Source organism: Lutra lutra, chromosome 1, assembly GCF_902655055.1.
Source record: "Lutra lutra chromosome 1, mLutLut1.2, whole genome shotgun sequence".
Classification (NCBI taxonomy): domain Eukaryota; kingdom Metazoa; phylum Chordata; class Mammalia; order Carnivora; family Mustelidae; genus Lutra; species Lutra lutra.
This window is the reverse complement of record NC_062278.1, coordinates 164,498,923-164,518,241: the sequence shown is the minus strand read 5'-3', so window position 1 is coordinate 164,518,241 and position 19,319 is coordinate 164,498,923. Positions and strand designations below refer to the sequence as shown.

At 42.8% G+C, this 19,319-nt stretch overlaps 1 protein-coding gene and 1 long non-coding RNA gene across 4 annotated transcripts in view; one reads left to right on the top strand and one right to left on the bottom strand.

The window, feature by feature from the left end:
• LOC125107779 (uncharacterized) overlaps positions 1–10,905 on the bottom strand; it is a 28,179-nt gene extending 17,274 nt beyond the window's left edge. For all 3 annotated transcript variants that reach the window (XR_007129652.1, XR_007129651.1, XR_007129653.1), the window contains exons 1-2: positions 10,763–10,905; positions 7,581–7,690 (exon numbers count right to left, since the gene is read on the bottom strand). This is a non-coding gene — a long non-coding RNA (uncharacterized LOC125107779). The remainder of the gene's footprint in view (positions 1–7,580; positions 7,691–10,762) is intronic.
• Positions 1–19,319, top strand: part of MGLL (monoglyceride lipase) — a 233,392-nt gene that overhangs the window by 84,959 nt on the left and 129,114 nt on the right. The gene's annotated exons all lie outside the window — the stretch shown is intronic.

Genomic DNA, 19,319 nt, shown 5'->3' with positions numbered 1-19,319 from the left:
TGAGATCAAGCCCTGTGCCAAGCTCTGTGGTCAGCAGGGAGCCTGCTTGAGATTCTTTCCCTACCTCTGCCCCTCCCACTCATGCTTTCTCTGTTTCTCTAAAATAAATAAAGAAATCTTTAAAGAAAATAAAACAATCTGGGATGAGAGTCAGTGGGATTACAGACAGAGGAAAATTGGCCATGCATTAGTAACAGGTATATTTGAGTGATGGGTATATGGGCTCACTATATAATCTCTCTACCTATGCCAGTGTTTGAAATTTTCCAAATAAAAAGCTTAAAAAGCAAAGTGAAAAGACAAATGAAAAATCTGTGGAAATACTTTCATTGTACATCACAGACACAGGGTTAATCTGGTTAATGGGTGGAATGGCTAGGAATCTCGAGCAAAATGAAGTAACAACCCAATAAAAAATTGCCAGTTGGCAGAAAAAGAAATCTAAATGGCTCTAAAGTATATGAAATATGCTTAACCTCACTCAGAAGAGAAATGAGAGTGAAATTGTATGAAGAAAGCATCTCTTAACTATGGGATGGACTGAAATCCCAAAGATTTCCAACATAGTCTGTTGGCGAGGCTCTGAGGGAAACAAGCCCTCTCCTACAATGTTGGGGGAAGTGCAATATGGCCTAGACCCCCAAGGAGAACCTTTTGGCAATATCTATCAGGATTACAGATGCTTTGACCCTTTGGCCAGGCAATCTCATGGCTATGATCATATCATACAGATATACCCAACACACTTAGGAAGTGAAGCTTGTTTATAATAGTGACAGACTGAAAAAGCAACCCAGGTATTCATGATGAAGGAGTGATCAGATATACCACAGTAATCCTCTGAACGAAGTAATGTATAGCCACAAAAAAATGAAAAAACTCTCTATGTATTGATGTGGGAAAGTCTCTAGGGAGGGGCATATTAGTAAGTGGAAAAAAAAAGCAGAATGGTATTGTAAGGACGGGGATTGAATTGTGTCCCTTCAAAATTCGTATGTTGATGTCCTAACCCTCAGAATGCCACAATGGCACCTTATATGGGGATAGGGTCTTTAAAGAGGTGACCAAGTGCAGATAGTCATTAGGATGAGCCCTAACCCAATATGACTGGTATCTTTATAAAAAGGGGAAATCTAGAGATAGACATGCATATAGGAAGAGCACAAGAAGAACAAGAAGATGAACAAGAAGACGGCCATCTACAAGCCAAGGAGAGAAGGATGGAGTAGACCCTTCCCTTCTGGCCCACCTTGATTTTGGACTTCTAGACTTGAACAGAGATAGTAGATTTCTGTTGTTGAAGCCACCTGCTTTGTTCATGCAGGTAGCATGCCACGTTCTGTGTAAGACAGGGAGGAAAAGAAGTATATGTTTTTCATATTTGTTCGCATTTGCACATAAAGTGGGGCTGAAGGGTGAGGGTGGGAGCGAAACTTCTCAGTGTATCCCTTCTTTTTCTTTGGTTTTTGAATCATGTGACGATAGCACAGATTTTAAAAGTTAAACATTAAAATAAATTTAGAATTAATTCTGTTTTTCTTGAATGTTCTGAACCATCTCTGATTCCATCAAGATCAGTTGTCCTTCAAGTTTCTGTCCATCTTCCTCTCATTTGATGGTAGCTCTCATCAAATGTTTCATGACTATTTGTTGCCGTGTGTATTTCTTATCTTTTTTTAAAAAATATTTTATTTATTTATTTGACAGAGATCACAAGTAGGCAGAGAGGCAGGCAGAGAGAGAGAGAGAGAGGGAAGCACGTTCCCTGCTGTGCAGAGAGCCCGGTGTGGGGCTTCATCTCAGGACCCTGGGATCACCGCCTGAGCCCAAGGCAGAGGCTTAACCCACTGAGCCACCCAGGCGCCCCGCCATGTGTATTTCTTAAGGAAGGACGATTCTGGGCTGTGTTGGTCCCCCTGGTGTGGGCATCTCTCCCCCAGGGCTGGATCTTGTGATGGCAGCTTCTGTGTGAACCGGAAGCAGAAGCCCATGTGGGCGGGGTTACCTGCACAGCGCAGGTCCCGGAGCTGTCCACGGGCACCAAGGCAAGAGGGCTGTGTTCTGCTCTATCCCAGTCCTTGGCTGAGCAACTTGCCTTTTCCTCCTGCACCTTCCCTGTGTCTGCCTGTGCTCTGCTCTGCTTCTCTCATCAAGGACCTCAGTTGGGGTCCTGCCCTTTCTCTGGAGCACCTTCACTGCCAGGAAATGAATGTACAGAGAGAAGAGGACTCAGATTTCCCCAGCGGTTCTGGATGTAGTTCAGATGCCCAGGAGTGGTTCGCTCCTGCTCTCTGTACCTACTGATGCACATCAGAGGGCTTTTCCAGGGCTCCCTCGGGAAGAACAAAACAGCTTCATCCTTTACCCTGATTTCTTCACCCATCAGGCTCCAGTGGCTTTCTCCCTTCCTAAAATTCCTCTAATGCTCTGGTCTGCAGGGGGCACCCTTTCTTGCCTTCCAATGTTGTGATAGCTCATAAGTGGAAAAATAATTTTTTCTCCCATCATTACAAAGGGATGTTGGGAAGCAGGGGCGGCAGGTGAGTGTGCTCCTGAAATAGGTCCCAGGGACCTCTCTGGTACCGGACTGTGATTTGTCAAGTTGAGGGTGCACGGGTTCAATATATTCATTTCAGAAGACAGGGAAATGTAATACATTTAAGTAAGGTGTCAGAATCAATCAGTATTCCAGAAGAACACACACACACACACACAAAACCATTGACCTACATATTTCAAGCAGAGAGGGATTATATGAAGGAAATTGGTTTTCTACTAAGGAAGGGTTGGAGGTACATGAAGGGGGGAAGGTGTTGGTGCCCAGAGACCAGGGCGTAAATGAATGTGCCGGTGCCCCTGTTGGTGTCCACCACGCTGTCACTATGGAGCCTGCCTGTTGCTTGTCGCTGCAGATGCCGAGGCTCCCTTTGCTGCTGCACATCACTGGAAGCTGCCTTTGGCATCTGGGTGGCCTAAGTGCCTCCCCCTGGAAGAGCCCAGCTGGACGCCAGCTGTTAGCGGCACCTGGGCAAGGTCTTTCTTGCTTCCATCCCCTACAGCATAAGGGGGGAAAAGAAAGGATAAGGTTGAAACATCCCAAAGGACCAACTCCCCTGAAGCAAGGAAGTTGCAGGGGAACTGGTAATCAGATCTTATTGAGTGGCTTGCATGGGAGTTTCAGAAATAGCTCAGTGGCCAGACCATCTGGTTTAATCTTTGCCTCGTAGCAGGGCAGGGATTGCTCTGCCTCAGTTTCCCCACTGAAGTCGAACTATGAGCAACACCTCAGAGGGTTGTCATGAGGATAAGTGAGTTAATGCATGCCTGGTTCTCAAAATCGTGCCTGAACCATTCATCCTTTCTGGCGTCTTAGGAACAATAAGGCACTTAGGGAAGTCACTCTGTTTTAAAAACTCTTTTCTCATTTGGTGGAACCTTTACTTTATGGAAGGCTATTTTAATAGCCTTTAGTGAGGTAGTTCCTGTTTTCAGAATCCATAAATCACTGGGAAGTTTCTCTCTGAAAGGAGAGCCATGTGATGTGAAATGTATGTGACTGAATTGGATCATAGATCGTGAGCTTTAATTTTTGGTATTTATTTAAAAATTTTTTAAATTTTAGGGGCGCCTGGGTGGCTCAGTGGGTTAAGCCGCTGCCTTCAGCTCAGGTCATGATCCCAGGTCCTGGGTTCAAGCCCCACATCGGGCTTTCTGCTGAGCAGGGAGCCTGCTACCTCCTCTCTCTCTGCCTGCCTCTCTGCCTACTTGTGATTTCTCTCTGTCAAATAAATAAATAAAATCTTTAAAAAAAAAATTAAAAAAATTTTTTAAATTTTAAATTCAACTTAATTGACATCCAGTGTGTTATTAGTTTCAGAGGTAGAATTTAGTGATTCATCAGTTGCATAGAACACCCAGTGCCCATTATGTCAAGTGCCCTTATGATTTCACTCATATGTGGAATTTAAGAGGTTTAACCATTTTGAGTAATTATTCCTCCTCAAGCATTTTTTTCTTACAAGAAGTTTTAAAATAATAGAAAATCTTAAAATATTTAGAATTAAGTTTTACTTATATCTGTGCCTCAAGAAATGTGAAAAATATGGATTGGGGGGGGAAGGAACAGACAATGGTGGTTTAATGATAGCTGACTATGCGAACATGGAATTTGGAATTTGGATCTGAGTCTCAGTCTTGCCTCTCAACAGCCTGTAGCTCTGAGTCACATTTATATTGCCTTGTTTTATCTTCTTTCTCCAAAGAATGAGGAGGCATTGGACCAGGTGCTTCCTCCAGCCCTCTTAACCTTGTTAGGATGCAGTCCTATGTTAAACTACTATGTGTTGAGATTGAATTGAGTCAACCAAGAGCCATGGCCTCGTGCATGTTTAATTAGATTGCCCACTGATGTCATAAAGACCATGTGAGGATAGGGGGTCTAATAATTAGGACACCTCACTTTAGGGCAAGGGATAGGTTCAAATCTGAGATTTTTAAAAAAAGTAAAGCTGAATGATTTTCAATATAAAATAATTTTTTTATTTCCAAAAATATCTCCCATATTGTTTTTGAAATTTCAAAATCTCCTTGGCACTTCCATAAAATGTTCGAAACACAAAAGGATTTACACACAGCTTTTCAGGAGGGTTTGGAGAACTCTGTGACTTTGCGACTAGAAGTTGAACCTCTCAGCATGACATGAAAGATGAGATCGTGGTCTGGTGTGGGTTCTCCCTTCCTTCTCCTCAACCACTCCTTCCCCACCTCTAAAACTTCCTGTTCTGGCCACTAAAGCAACTCCTAGCCATTTCTTAATGTCTCCTGCAGCCTCACTGTCTAGACACTCGACAAATGTCAGTTAAATGGACATCTCAATTTTGCTTTGATCTACATCCAAAAGATAAATAGATGTTCCAGAGAAAGAGAGAGAGAGAGAGATGAATTCACAAACTAGAGGGTTCAGGGAGACTAGTGTTATTACCAAGGGCAGCCAGGTAACCTTAATGAGAAGATTATTTCAGTAAATAATGTATTTGTTATCCCTCAGGTGCCCTGAGGATAGACCGAGGAGGGAGGCAGCATGATCCAGTGGGCAGAGGGAAGCATGTTGAACTGGGACAGTTTTTTTTTTTTTTTAAAGATTTTATTTATTTATTTGACAAAGAGAGATCACAAGTAGATGGAGAGGCAGGCAGAGAGAGAGAGAAAGAGAGAGAGGGATGCAGGCTCCCTGCTGAGCAGAGAGCCCAATGCGGGACTCGATCCCAGGACCCTGAGATCATGACCTGAGCCGAAGGCAGCAGCTTAACCCACCGAGCCACCCAGGCGCCCCTGAACTGGGACAGTTTTGATTACTATCTGTTTTGATTAATATCTGGTCAGTAACTGGTACAGTAGGGATGCTTGAGTAGGGCACTTGAGTAGGATCCTGGAAGCTGCTGTCCATGCCTCCTTTGTTAGTTGACCTACAGATTTTCCTCCACAATTTTATTATGAAAATGCTTCAACATATAGAACAGTTGAAAGACTTGTATAGGGAACTCCCGTATATCTGTCACCTAGATTTTTAAATATTTACTATACACTTGCCTCATCACCACTCTGTCCACCTGTACCTCTAAACATGTCCAGCTTACCATGGTGCATTTCAAAGTGGGTTGCAGGCATCAGGACTTTACCCTGAAACACTTCAGCATGAATATCAATAAGCAGGATTCCATGTTTGTTTCCTTTTTCTCTTGAAGGAGAAATTAACATCCAGAGAAATGCCCCAATTTTAAGCATGGGTTCTGACCAATGTGCATACCTATGTAACCGAGATTCTCATCAAGATACCATCATCCAGGGGGTCCAAAGGTACAAACTTCCACTTACAAAATAAATAGGTCATGGGGATGTAATGTACTACATAGTGACTATAGTTAATAACACAGCATTGCATATATGAAAGTTGCTAAGAGAGTAGTTCTTGAAACTTATCACAAGAAAAAAAATTCTGTAACTATATGTGGTGATGGGTGCTCATTTTGCAAAACATGTAAATATTGAATCGTTATGTTGAACATCTGAAACTAAAATCTTTCATGTCAATTATAATTCAATTAAAAAAAAAGAGAGATACCATCACCCCAGGAATTTGTTCTTGTTGGTTCCATGTCACCTATCCCCACCTCCAGAGGCAAGCACTATCTGACTTCACCATGGATGAGTTTTGCCTGTTCTAGAACAAATGGAATCACTGCAAGCATACTGTTTTGTCCAAGGCCGTGCACCCACTCAAGGATGCCCCACAAGTTATGTACCCAGTCATCAGTTGACTACACGTGGGTTGCTTCCAGTTTGGGGCTATTCTGAACAGTGTTCCTGTGAATATTCTTGCACTAATGTTTGTGTGGACATGTGCTTTCATTTCTTTTGGCAAACACCAGGTGTGATTTTGCTTGGGCATGGCTGAGGTGTGTGTTTTGTTTTATAAGAAAGTGTCAGACTTTTTTCTAAAGTCGTTATATCATTTTACACTCTGACCGACGATGTGTGAGACTTCCAGTCATGCTATCCCCGGACTAGAATGAGGTATCATCAGTCTTTTACATTTTAGCCGTTCTGGTGGCTAGGCCTGTAGGTTGCAGACTGTGAACGTGTCTGGCAGGTCCTAGGGTAGAAGACAGGGCAGCTGGGATGGGCCATGGCCCTTGGAGGACTCAGGGAAATAGCTATTTACTAATTAAGTCAGAAGTGGGTCCTGCCCCAGCTGAAGATCAGCGCCCTCTGGAGTCGAAGAACCATGGATTTTACCCTTGCTCTGCCACGAGCTTGGGGTGTGACCTTGAGACTTTCCTGCCATGGAATCCCAGTTGTTCCTTCTGACATGAGATTGAAGCAGATGATTTCCAAGGTTCCCATCTATTTTTAAGTTTAATATATACACACTGATAAGGCTCATTGGGTTCCCAGTGTGGTTTTTTTAATCTTTCAAAAAAAATTTATGTATTTGACAGAGAGAGAGATCACAAGTAGGCAGAGAGGCAGGCAGAGAGAGAGGGGGAAGCAGGCTCCCCGCTGAGCAGAGAGCCCAATGAGGGCCCGATTCCAGGACCCTGAGATCATGAGCCGAGCTGAAGGCAAAGGCCCAACCCACTGAGCCACCCAGGTGCCCTCTCCCCGTCCCCACAGTGTGGTTTTTATCTGCACCTCTCAAATTAGAGCAAAGTAGACTTTTCACAGCCTGTTTATTGGGGACTTTTTAGAGTGCTTTGGAGGCAGATTGGCAGTTTTATTTGCTCCAACCTGGGGGCGTCTCTGCCCAAGGCAATGGCATGTAAGGAGGTTGCAGCTGTCCAGAGTGCAGTGGTAAGTATTTTAACATTTTGGATCCCGGACAGTCAGGAAATCCCAATTTTGTTCATGCTGCCTTTTTGGGAGTGGGCTGGAATACTTTTGCCTCTTCTTTCCATCCCACTAGGAACAACCCTCCGAATATTTTTAAGGCACACTTCAATGCGCACCCTGTCCATTAAAACTGATTGAATCTCTCCCTCCCCTCTAGGGGCACTCCCCTTGACCTGACTCAGGGCATTCACCATTCTCCACGCATGGGCTCCTTTTCTGGACACGTTTTGTGTCTCATAGGCTGTGAGCTCCTGTGAGGGCAGGCATCCTACCCTTTGTGTCCTCTGTTCTCCCATGGCACCTGGCGGGAAGCAGGGGCTCCACGTTATTCTCGCAAGGACTGAAAATCTGTGCGGTGGGGACTGAACTGTTACGGATCGGTGTGTCTGGGAATGGGTCTGTTTGGTAGGAGCTGGTGAGAGCTGCATTTTGGCGCCTGCCTGCTCCCCTGAGTGGTAAAAATAACCACAGACAAAGCCTATCATCGTCTTGCAGAGGCAGCCACCTCAGGAATACCCAGAAAGCCACCTGCTGAGAATATCACACCAAATGGGGGTGGTGTTGAAAGAGTAGGTGTTGTTAAGAATATGAGAATTGGAAATCTGATCTATATGGAAAACACTCATTAACATGTGTCAGATGTGGACCCGGACCTGGTGTGGCTTGCTCAACATTCCTGACTGTTCGGGTCGCTGGGCAGGAGAACGCCCCAACCCAATTGTCAAATGACATGATTTCTCACCCCTGAAGCCTCGGGTTCCTTTTCCTTGGATAGGTTTCCTTTTCCTTTTCCCACACTCGGCAAGATCCCTCTCTGATTTCTACTGTTTTTCAAAGCAAGCTTCTGCCCTGGGAAGAAAACCAGCCAGCCCGCCGACATGAATACTGCCATATACTTGGCAATTACATTTAGTTTAAAAAAAAAAAAAAGTGCTCATTTTTTCAATTATAAAAATAATACATGCTTATAATAGAAAATGGGGAAATATTAAAAACTAGAAAGGAATAAATAATTATTCATGATTTCACTGCCTAGAACACCCACTGTTAACATTTTAGTGGATTTTCTTCCAGTCATTTTCTATGAATATTTATATAGTTGGATTTATTTTGCGGGACACTCTTTTTCTTGCACTTTTAACTTGAAGTTATAACACAAACATGTGTCTGTGATGGATGACTGTTTGTAGATATTTACTATCTCACTTCTTACCTTTTCTTTTTTTTTTTTAGATTTTTGCTTAAACTCTCCAGAAACATCAGTAAAATTCGAAGTATATTTACCTTTTGGGGATCCGGGGTGGCTCAGTCAGTTGAGTGTCTAACTCTTGATTTTGGCTCAGGTCACGATCTCAGGGTCATGGGATTGAGTCCCGGGTCAGGCTCAGTGCTCAGTAGGGAGTCTGCTTGGGATTCTCTCATCTTCTGCCCCTCCCCCAACTCATTCTCTAACTCTCTCTCTGTCTCTCTCTCTCTGTCTCTCTTTAAAAAGAACAGAGAAACAGGGGCACCTGGGTGGCTCAGTGGGTTAAGCCGCTGCCTTCGGCTCAGGTCATGGTCTCAGAGTCCTGGGATCGAGTCCCGCGTCGGGCTCTCTGCTCAGCGGGGAGCCTGCTTCCTCCTCTCACTCTCTCTGCCTGCCTCTCTGCCTACTTGTGATCTCTGTCTGTCAAATAAATAAATAAAATCTTAAAAAAAAAAAGAACATAGAAACAATATATCTTTTCCTGCTCACCACAGCGATAGAAGCTCATTGTAACAAAAAAAAAAATCAAAGATGACAGGAAAATGTAATTTGGAAAGAGTAAGTTCCTTATACTTCCTTATAATCACCATCATGGGCTGAGCTTTAATATACATATATTAACATTCATACACTCATATACATGTACAGTTTTAAATTTTTTATTACTTAATCAGTACACTGTGAAGTAATCAGAGCAGTGAGCATGTGGAATAAAACGTGGACGGGCATGCCCACCCTCAGCCCTCACCTCCTTCCTTAGGAGTGGTAACAGTTAAGCATTTGGAATGTGTCTTTCCAGTTCTTTCCCTAAGCATTTGTGCACCTATGAACATGTTCATTTACATTTTGCTGAGGGCTGTTTTTGTCCTAGAGCTGTGGAATTGAGTTGGTGAGACAAACATTGATGTGACCTTCACCACCTGGCATGACTCCCATAGATACGTCACTTTGCTTGGCAAAGGTGTTTTGCAGATGTAATTCAGGTGAACTGTCAGTTATCATGGATTATCTGGGTGGGTCCAATGGAAATACGTGGGCCCTTAAAATCAGCAGGAGTAGATCTCAAAAGTTCTCATCACATGAAAAAAAAATTTTTTTGTAACTACGTATGATGATGGACATTAACTAGATTTACTGTGGTGACCATTTCACAATGTATACAAATAGGAATCATTACGTTGTACGCCGTATACAAATAGGAATCATTACGTTGTACGCCTGAAACTAATATAATGTTGCATGTCAGTTATTCCTGAATTGGCGCTAGAGGGGGTGTGGGGGGCAGTGGCGGAGAGTGGAAAAGGAAAGTAGAGAAATTCCAAGCATAAGGAGGCTTGAAGATAGAGGAGGCCACGTGGCTGGAAACAGGACCCTCAGTCCTATCACCAAAAGGAGCTGGGTTCTGGAAGCAGGTTCTTCCCCAGAGATTTTAGATAAGAGGCTAGCAGCCAACATCTTGATTTCTGACTTGTGAGCCCTGAACAGAGAACCTAGACATGTGGTATCAGACTTCTGACCTACAGAGCTGAGAGCTAATAAACAGGTATTGTTTTCTTTATTCTTTTTTTTTTTTTTTTTTGTTTTTACGTTTGAGATAATCTGTTATGCAGCCTAGAGCAGGAATACAGATTTGTGGTGTAGATAGGGGCTATTTGCAGTAAAAGTTTGCTGACCTTGTACTAGATAGCCCCATTTCCCTTTCTGCATCAAAATTTCCTTAGCCTTCACCTCTTCTGGATGATTATTCTGGAATGTGCCTCCAGGTCCCCCCAAAAAAATTCTTGTATCTCTCCTTCCTTTTCAGTTGTTCTCACTGACTACTGATCCTCACTCCGAAACTAGAGGTGGGCTCTGCTTTCCACTCTGGCCTATCCCTCACCCTCCCACGGTTTTAGCTCGATTAAGTGGGTGATCAGTGCTCACACTATCGTAGCTATGGAAATTCTATTTGCATCTATGGAACTGCTGAATGTAGTAAATTTTTACGTTTTACTTTTTCTTCCCCCCTCTCCACAACTTTTGTTTTCCCTGGCATTAATAATTGTCTTTGTTTTCATGAACTTATTATTAATTCAATCCCAAACTCCGTACCCATTGTCTATATTTTCTCACAATCAGGTCACATACCTCAGATACGCTATCAGTTCATCTCTCTGAGGAAGTCTCTTCTGGAATCTTCTGAACCACTCCAACTTAGACTGCTGAACAGCTGTCCTTCTGGAATGTCTCTCCAACATCATCTTGCCTGTACCCTTTCCTTTGTCCCTATGTGGGATCTACTATTTCCTGGATCCCTAGTGCCTTCTCTTTCTTGGTTGAGTCATTTGTTTGAGAACATCCTCCAAGAGCCTCTTCAGATAGGATGTGTGGGAGGCAAATTTCTTGAGAATCTTACATTTGAAAATTTCTTTATTTTACTCTTACACTTGACTGATAGTTTGAGGAGAGAGAGGTCTTCCAGGCAGGAAAAGAGGCTTACTTCCCTGCTAGCCAGGTTCTAGTGTTGCTCTTTAAAAGTCCAAAGCTGTGGGTGGGTAGAATAATACCCCATCCCAAAGATGCCCTGGCCATAATCCCTGGAACCTATGAACCTCTTATTTTACATGACAAAAGGGACTTTACAGGTGTGATTAAATTAAGGATTTTGAGACAAGGAGATTATCCTGGTGGATCAAATATAGGCACAAGGGTCCTCATAAGAGAGAGGCAGGAGAGTTAGAGCCACAGAAGAAGATGTGAGAGTAGAGGCAGAGGGGGGGTGGGGGACAGAGAGAGAGAGACCTGAAGATGCTTCTTCACTGGCTTTGAAGATAGAGGGGCCATGAGCAAAAGAATACAGGTGACCTCCAAAAGCTAGAAAAGGCAAAGAAACAGATTTTCCAGAGTTTCCAGAAGGAATGCAGCTCAGCCTGCTGGTTGAGTTCAGTCCGGTGAGACTGGTTTGGGATTCCTGACCGCCACAACCGTAAAGATACTAAGTTTATGTTGTCATAAGGCATCAAATGTGTGGTTATCTTTTGTAGCAGCAACGGGAGACAAATACAAGTGCCATTCAGTGGTAGTCTGATAGCTGATTAAAGGTGGATAACAATCTGATTCTTGATCTTTTCTCTTCAGCCTTTCTCTGTCTCTGGAAACTTATAGGATCTTTTTTGCCTCCTGCATCCTGAGGTTTTGGGGTGCTGTGCCAAGGTGGGCACTTGATGGGTCGTTTTGATGGGCAATTCATCTTCTGGGGGTTTTAGATTCCTCCCTCATCTGTCCCCACCCAATCTCTATTTGGTTATCTTTTTTTTCCAAAATGCATGTTATTTGAATACTGGACCTCACGGACTAGTCTTTTAATTTTTTAAAAAATTTCTCCTTAACTTCCAGCTTTTTAATCTTTTTATCTATTTTGTATCTTTTTATCTTCTCAACTTTCTATTGAGCTTTTCATTTCAGCTATCATGACTTTAATTTCTAGGATTTCCTTTTTGTTCTCTGAATATTAATTTTTATGACATCTTGTCTGGTTGCAATATCTTCTTTTATCTTTCTGAGGCTATTAATAATCTTTTGGTTTTCAACATTCTTCTCCTTGCAAAAATCTCTGTTTCCTCCAAATTCCTATTCTCTGTCTCCATCTTGGTCCATCTCCATCTGTACCTTGGTGTCCATCTTTGTGTCAGAGTTTCCCCTCTGACATGCCCCTACATCTCTTCATATTCAGGAATGGGGCACTAAAATGATTATTGGAAACCAGGGGGCATAAGTGGGGCCTGTTAACTTTGAGCTTCACTGCAGGGTGGTGTGGCTAGGTCACTTAGTTGGGGCTGTCCCAGTGTCATTCCACAGATTCCATCCAGAAAGATCCTCTGGTCTCCTGCCTCAAGGGGAAGATTTCTGGAAAATGAGTTGAGAGCAGGACTAGGGATTTCAGCATCCAATATACACATAATCTTTTTGTTTTTTTGGAATGACAACGCTGGCCTCAACTGTGCCTTGTGCTTCCCAGCCCAGAAGACTCACTTTTATTATCCTTCCCTCCCAGAACATTTCTCATCCTCTGCTAGGTTGGGAGAAAGGCATTAACAAATGATACAGAATGGGGAGGGGGTCTCAGCGGTTGGCCACTGTTGGAACCCCCTCTTATCACCATCGATGTCACCCCTATGTCCAGAAGTGTCCAGTGTCCCTCATTCCTGGGCATCCCGGAATTCTGCTGGGTAAATCCTCGTTTCTCCACTGCCAGCTTAGTGTTCCTCTGGCTGCTAAGTATGTCATTCACCTCCCTGTCCTCTGCATTCTTGTTGCCAAAGCTGGGTCCCTATCATCTCTTTCCTTCTGCAGTTTCTGGCTTTAAAGCCACCCTCTTCTTGGTATCTCAAAGAGGTTTGGAAGGGAGCAAGAGAAATGTCTATGTTCAATCTGCTCTCTCTACCTGGTGTAACATATTAGGTACCCCAGGAAAATATTTCTTTTAACAGCTCTCTTATACAAAATCCTTTTCATTAACAATCACGAAATAATAATAATAATAATAATAATAATAATATAATAAAAAGAAGACTATCTAGAAGAGAAATATTGCAGGGAAAATTTTTTTTATTGAACTTTGTAGTTAAATCATGTCAGGGCCCATAAACACAAGCAAGGAAAAAGCATTGGGTTAATATTTTAATACTTAATTACATTAATTTTACTTTTTTACTTTTTACTTTTAAAATTTTTTTAAATTTTAAATTTTTTTTAAATTTAAAATTTTTAAATTTTTAAATTTTTAATTTTTATAAAAGATTTTATTTATTTATTTGAGAGAGAGCACAGCAGGAGGAGCGGCAGGCAGAGGGAGAGGGAGAAGAGGACCCTGGGATCATGACCTGAGCCAAAGACACATGATTAAGTGACTGAGCAACCCAGGCACCCTAATTACATTACCTTTAAAGGGTGAATTTACACTGCATTCATACTCTCTTTCAGTGCTTTAAATTTTAAGCAGAAGTAAAAATCTCAACGGGTGCCTCCTGGGTGGCAAAGTCGGTTGAACGCCCTCAATGAGTCTTGGTTTTGGCTCAGGTGGTACTCTCAGGGTTGTGAGTTCCAGATCCGCATGGGGCTCTGTGCTCAGCTTGGAGTCTGCTTAGGACTCTCTTCCTCTCCCTCTCCCTCTGCCCTTCCTTCCCCACTCACTCTCTTTCTCTCTCTCAAATAAATAAAAATGAATCTTAAAAAAAAAGAAAGAAATAAAAACTCCAAGTTATCATGTAAAAGAATAGCAGAACTAAAGTAACTCAAGTTCCCTTTTCTCCTCTGTGAAATCACTGTGCCATCACTGTTCATTTTGAAACTACTGTTTAAAAGCAGAACATGGACTGTTGGTACTGAGGATATGCTGAAGATAGGAGCCCGAAGGGAACGCAAATGATTCCAGACTTCTGGTGGCGGCTGGACCTGCCTGCCCTTGGGACCTGGGAGTTCCCTGAAGGAACTGGGTGATCTGTTCCTACTGCCTTTAGGATAAACGTCATGTTCTAGAAGATTCTAAAATTATATTTAATGTAAGATTTGTGGACTACCTACTGTACTCCACATACTGACAGAGCTTTCAGCTGTGTTCTCTTTATATGGTATATTTAACTGAGTCCTCTTCCAATGATTTCTGCAATATTCACTACCTACTAGGTCAGGCAGTTCCTCATCAGCTGAGCCCGCATTTCAATGCTGAGGTGGAACATCCTCCCCTAATGAAGTTGGGTTGTGGGTAACCCCACCATCCAGCTGCATGAGTAAATGATGTCTACAAATGTGTGGAGAACTGAGGGAGGGATTTCCAATCCCCCCGAGAAATTTTGTCCCCTTGGTTTCCCTCCCACCCAGCCACCAGAATTCCTGGCTCATTCATAAGAAGTCTGTCACTGGCTCAGCCTTGTCACAGGGCCCTTGATGGCTTTGGATGTCACTTGTGGAAGCTCATGTTTGTGTAATTATATTTTATGAGACAGTTGTCCCCTTACTCTTCTGTGTCAGCTTGTGAACCTCATTGTGTGTGATCAGTGACAAACTTGACGATGTCCCAGACCATGTCTCCCATCCTGTGGATTCCGCTGCCCCCTGACAGTTCCAAACCCATTGTGAGCAAGGGACCCTTGAGCTGTAGACTGAATGTTCATGTCTCCAAAAGTCTTATGTTGAAACCTCAACCCCATGTGATGGTATTAGGAGGCAGGGCCTTCTGGAGGTGACCAGGTGATGAAGGGGGAACCCTCATGAATGGAATTCGTGCCCTCATGAAAGAGACCTCAGAGAGCTTTCTAGCCCCCCTTTTCACCACGTGAGGACACAGTGAGAGTCAGCCACTTGCAACCAGGAAGAGGGTTCTCACCAGAACTTGACCAGGTGGGGTCCCTGAACTTGGACTTTGAGCCCCATGAGAAACAAATTTTTGTTGTTTCTAAGTCACCCTGTCTATGGTACTCAGCTGTAGCAGCCAAAATGAACTAGGGCACCTTGCTTTTTTCTTTTTTTAATGTGAATACTTTTCTTTATTTTCTGCATTGTCATTGGAAGAAGGATCTGGAAGCTCTCTTGAATACATTATCTCAAATTGACCCCCTTATATTAGGGAATATATATATTAGGGAAATTCTTTCCCTAATAATATCTTATTTTTCTTCTCCAACTCCCATTCTGACAAATTTCAAATCCATCCCAAAAGTTAAAAGAATGATACAGTGGAAAAGTACATGATCTGTATCGATGTACCAGTTGTTAACATTTTGCAACACCTTCCCCTCCTCCCTTCCTCTTTATCTTTCTCTCTTTTTCCTCATACACTTCTGTACAAATACATATTTTTAAAAAATCATTGGAAAGTCAATTTCGTCATCATGATATTTCACCTCTAACTACATCAGCATGTATTTTCTAAGAGAGAGGACATTCTCCTACGTAATCACCACACAATGATCTCAGCCAATGAATTTGCCTTTGATATACACTGCTATTTAGCATATATCTTGTATTCAAATTTCTCCAATTGTCCCAACAATGTCCTTTGCAGTTTTTTTGATCAATGATTTAATCAAATTTTGCATTAATTTGTTCTATTTCTTCACCTCCTTTAAGCTGGAAGAGTTCCCTTGCAGGCTCATGTGTGCGCTTCTGTATGTGTGTGTGTGTGTGTGTGTGTGTGTGTGTGTGTGTGTGCAGTGCATTTAAGGACATCAATATGACTGAGTCCAGTCCTGTTTTTTCCAGAACATCCCTTGATTTGAGCTTGTTTTATGTTTCTTTATGCTTACATTCGGATCATATATTTTTTGAAGCAATACCATAGAAGTGATGCTATGACACCTGATGTCTGTCACTTTGTACCTTTATTACTCATGATCATTTGGCTAAGCTATCACTGTAAAGGGGCCCTTATCTCTTTTTAAGAAACTAGATTCATTTTTAAAATTTATTTTAAGTTGATTTAATGTATTTTATTCACATATAATTAACATATGGTGCTATATGGGAAACTGGGCTTTAGCTTTTTCTTGGGCTTTAGTTTCTACCCAGATGCTGTGATCTCCTCCAGTGAAAACCAAACATTTGTTGAGCTCCCTCTAAGGGTCACATGTAGTATCTCATTTAACTGGGCCATGGAATGTCCTCATTTATTCCCATTTACAGACAAGGCAGTTGAGACCTAGAAAGAGAAGTGATTTGTTCCAAGTGGCTCGTAGGTGATACACTGGGATTCAGACCCAAGGTGGTATAAAGTGGACATCTGCCTTATTGCCCTGCCCCACCCTGCCGAGAAGTCTGTTCCTATCTCCTTACTCTGGTCGGGGGGTGGAGTGGGGCACTGGAAATGCTCAACACGAAGACAGTGGATACAGCGGAGCTTTTAAAACACCTGCAGGTCAGAGACATTAGAAAGTGTCCTTTAAGACAATGCTAGAATTAGTGCTTACAAAGCACATGTGATTGGGGCAGCACTCATTTATTACTTGCTGACATTGAATAACCTCTGGCATCCTGACATTCTACTTTTGAGAAATCAAAAAATCACTCTTAAGCTGGCATGTCAGAATAAATCAAGCAGAAGATGCAAGCCTGTTATACCAGTCTTTCGCCAAGATAGTCCAGAGATCACCGGTACAGCATGCAAAGGCAGAGGGTGCTAGCAGTCCCTACAGTCTCTATTCTCCACTTCATGGAAATAGGACCTCCCACTTTGAACTTGGCAGATGGCTGCTATATGGCTGCCCAGAACAAGAACTACATTTCCCAGGCTTCCTTGCAGCTACGTTCTTAAACCATTCTGTATGCTGCATGAGTGAGCCATGAGTGTAATTTCCAAGTTGTACCCTTAGAGGGAAGAGGTTTGTGCTCTGCATGTCCCTTCTAGATAGAATACGGAATGTGGATACATAAAAGTGGTAGGAGTGAGTTACAATGCATTCTGGTATAGATGAGGTAGGGGTAGACTACGGATGTGGGGAATAGAGAACACACTGGAACCATGTAGGGGTGAATGGAGAGTGCTTTGGCACCGCATTGGGGTGAATAGAGAGTGCCCACGGGTTACAGCCATAGCAAGGGTCACTTTGCCAAAGGTCACCTTCCTGCCAGTCCTACTCTGCCCATGGTCATATGATTATGTGAGGAAAAACAAAACAACAACAACAAAAGAAAAAAACAAAAGAAACGACTTCATTTTTAAACCACTTTTATTTGGTGACTTATTTTTTTAGGACAGCTGAACCTATTTCCAATGTAACAGCTGGGCCGTACTCAACTTCATGCTACCTGGCTCTCCTCCCTCCTGTCACATGGGAGCTCAAGGCCGTTATGCCTGCGCATGGTTTTGCTTGTAAGTTTTTCCTTCCACTCCCCTCTTCTGCCTGGTAAACTCCTCCTCATCCTCTGATACCCCACTCAGAGTGGATTATCTTCCTCCCTGGGAGCCTTCCCTGACTCCCATCCTCTGCCAGGTAGGATTCATTCTTTTCTCTTCTCTGAGTCCATGTGAAAGTGTCCAAATTGTTATTGGCACTTACCCTATGCCTACAGTAATGATTGGCTCACATGTTGAGCTTTCCAACTAGACTGTCATCTTCTTAAAGTCAGGAGCCATATTTTATTCTTTTTTGTATCCCCAACAGCAGAGTTGTAAAAGGCACTAATAGATCTTTGGTGAATGGATGAATGAACACAGATGATATAATTACACGTATACGCATACAAACCCTTATTCTTTACGAAAGTGTTTCCTTCTTTACATGACATCTCTTGTTAATAGCACCCCCATTCCTCCCACAGAAGTTCAATGAGCATAAATTTACTATTGTGTAATTTATAAACCAGGGGCCGATTATACATTGCCTAAGAGCTTGCACAATAAATTTGTCAGATGTCCTTACCTGCAATCCTGGAAATGGGCTCCCCGGCCCTGGCATTGGCGTGACCGCAGAATACTAGTTAAGTCAATGCCGTTGCTCTGTTGGTTTCTGTTTCCTTTCAGTTGCAAGCGGGTGATCTGGGTTGCAGTCCTAGCCGTTTCCAGAAAATGCTCAGGCACGTGTTCAGAGCTAACAAAGAACCTGGCGTGTTTTCCTGCCCTGGAATGCTGTGGAGTTCAAGGGCTTTTCAGGCTAGTGTGTTCTGTTCCAGTGGGTGTCATGTTTTGCCTTTCTTTTATTCTGTTGCCAAATATGTTACCAAATCTAGCAATCCTGCAGGTGCATCTGATACTACTTTTGTCCTAATGCTAATAGTGGTATTAAAATTAATTTTCTCCTCTCTAGAAATATGAAGTTAGCATTTTCTAGGTTTCAACATGCAACATGTGTGTTGAGTCTTGAAGCTCTCCCACACTGATAGGACTGAATCGCCACCCATCCCGGATGCCTCTTAAGGTGGTGGCCTGTGTATTCTCGTATGTAGCCTGGGCTTTATTTTTGCAGAGATTTATCTTAAATGTCCCTCATTTGTAAAAATCCTACAATGAGTCTCTGAAAATTTTCCCCTGCCCAATTTTTTCCCCCAAGTTGTGGATTTAAAAAAAATTAATTGGCAAAGTGGATTCTCTTCTCTGATCATGCAATATTAAGGTGTATAGAAAGCATATATTTAATCATGAGCTTATTTGCTCATTTTTTGTGTCCTCCAGACAGAGAACATAAACTGCAAAAAGAGAGGCATCCTGTCTGTTTTATTCTGGCTGTCTCCTCAGCACCTGGCACGTACTTGGGAGGTGCTCAGTACATCTGTGCAATGGCTGAATGGATTGTGTCTCTCCTTTTGTAGACATACTTGCTGCGTTAGCCAGCTGCTCTGAGCGGGGCCTGCCTCTCCGAATGCAGGAAGAAGCTTGTTCTCTGTGCTCACCCTTCACCCTTCACTCTTCACCCCTCCCTGAGTCGGCAGTACCAGACACCTTTCTGACCCCCGGCCTGCTGCTTTGCCATGCTGTCTCCCGTGGGATGAGTGCTTGTTTGTGTTTTCTTTTGCTTTCTTCTAGGTGTTCTCTCAGTTTAATTAGATTAACTAATTTGTCCATAAGATGAGCCATCCACAAATGCAAATGAGAAGAATTCTATGTTCAGTCTCTGATTATCTCTGGATAGAGTATACACTTTGTGGTCTGTCAGTGGAAGTTTGTAACAGTTTTATTGACCAGATTGAAGTCGATGGGATGCAACCATGATAT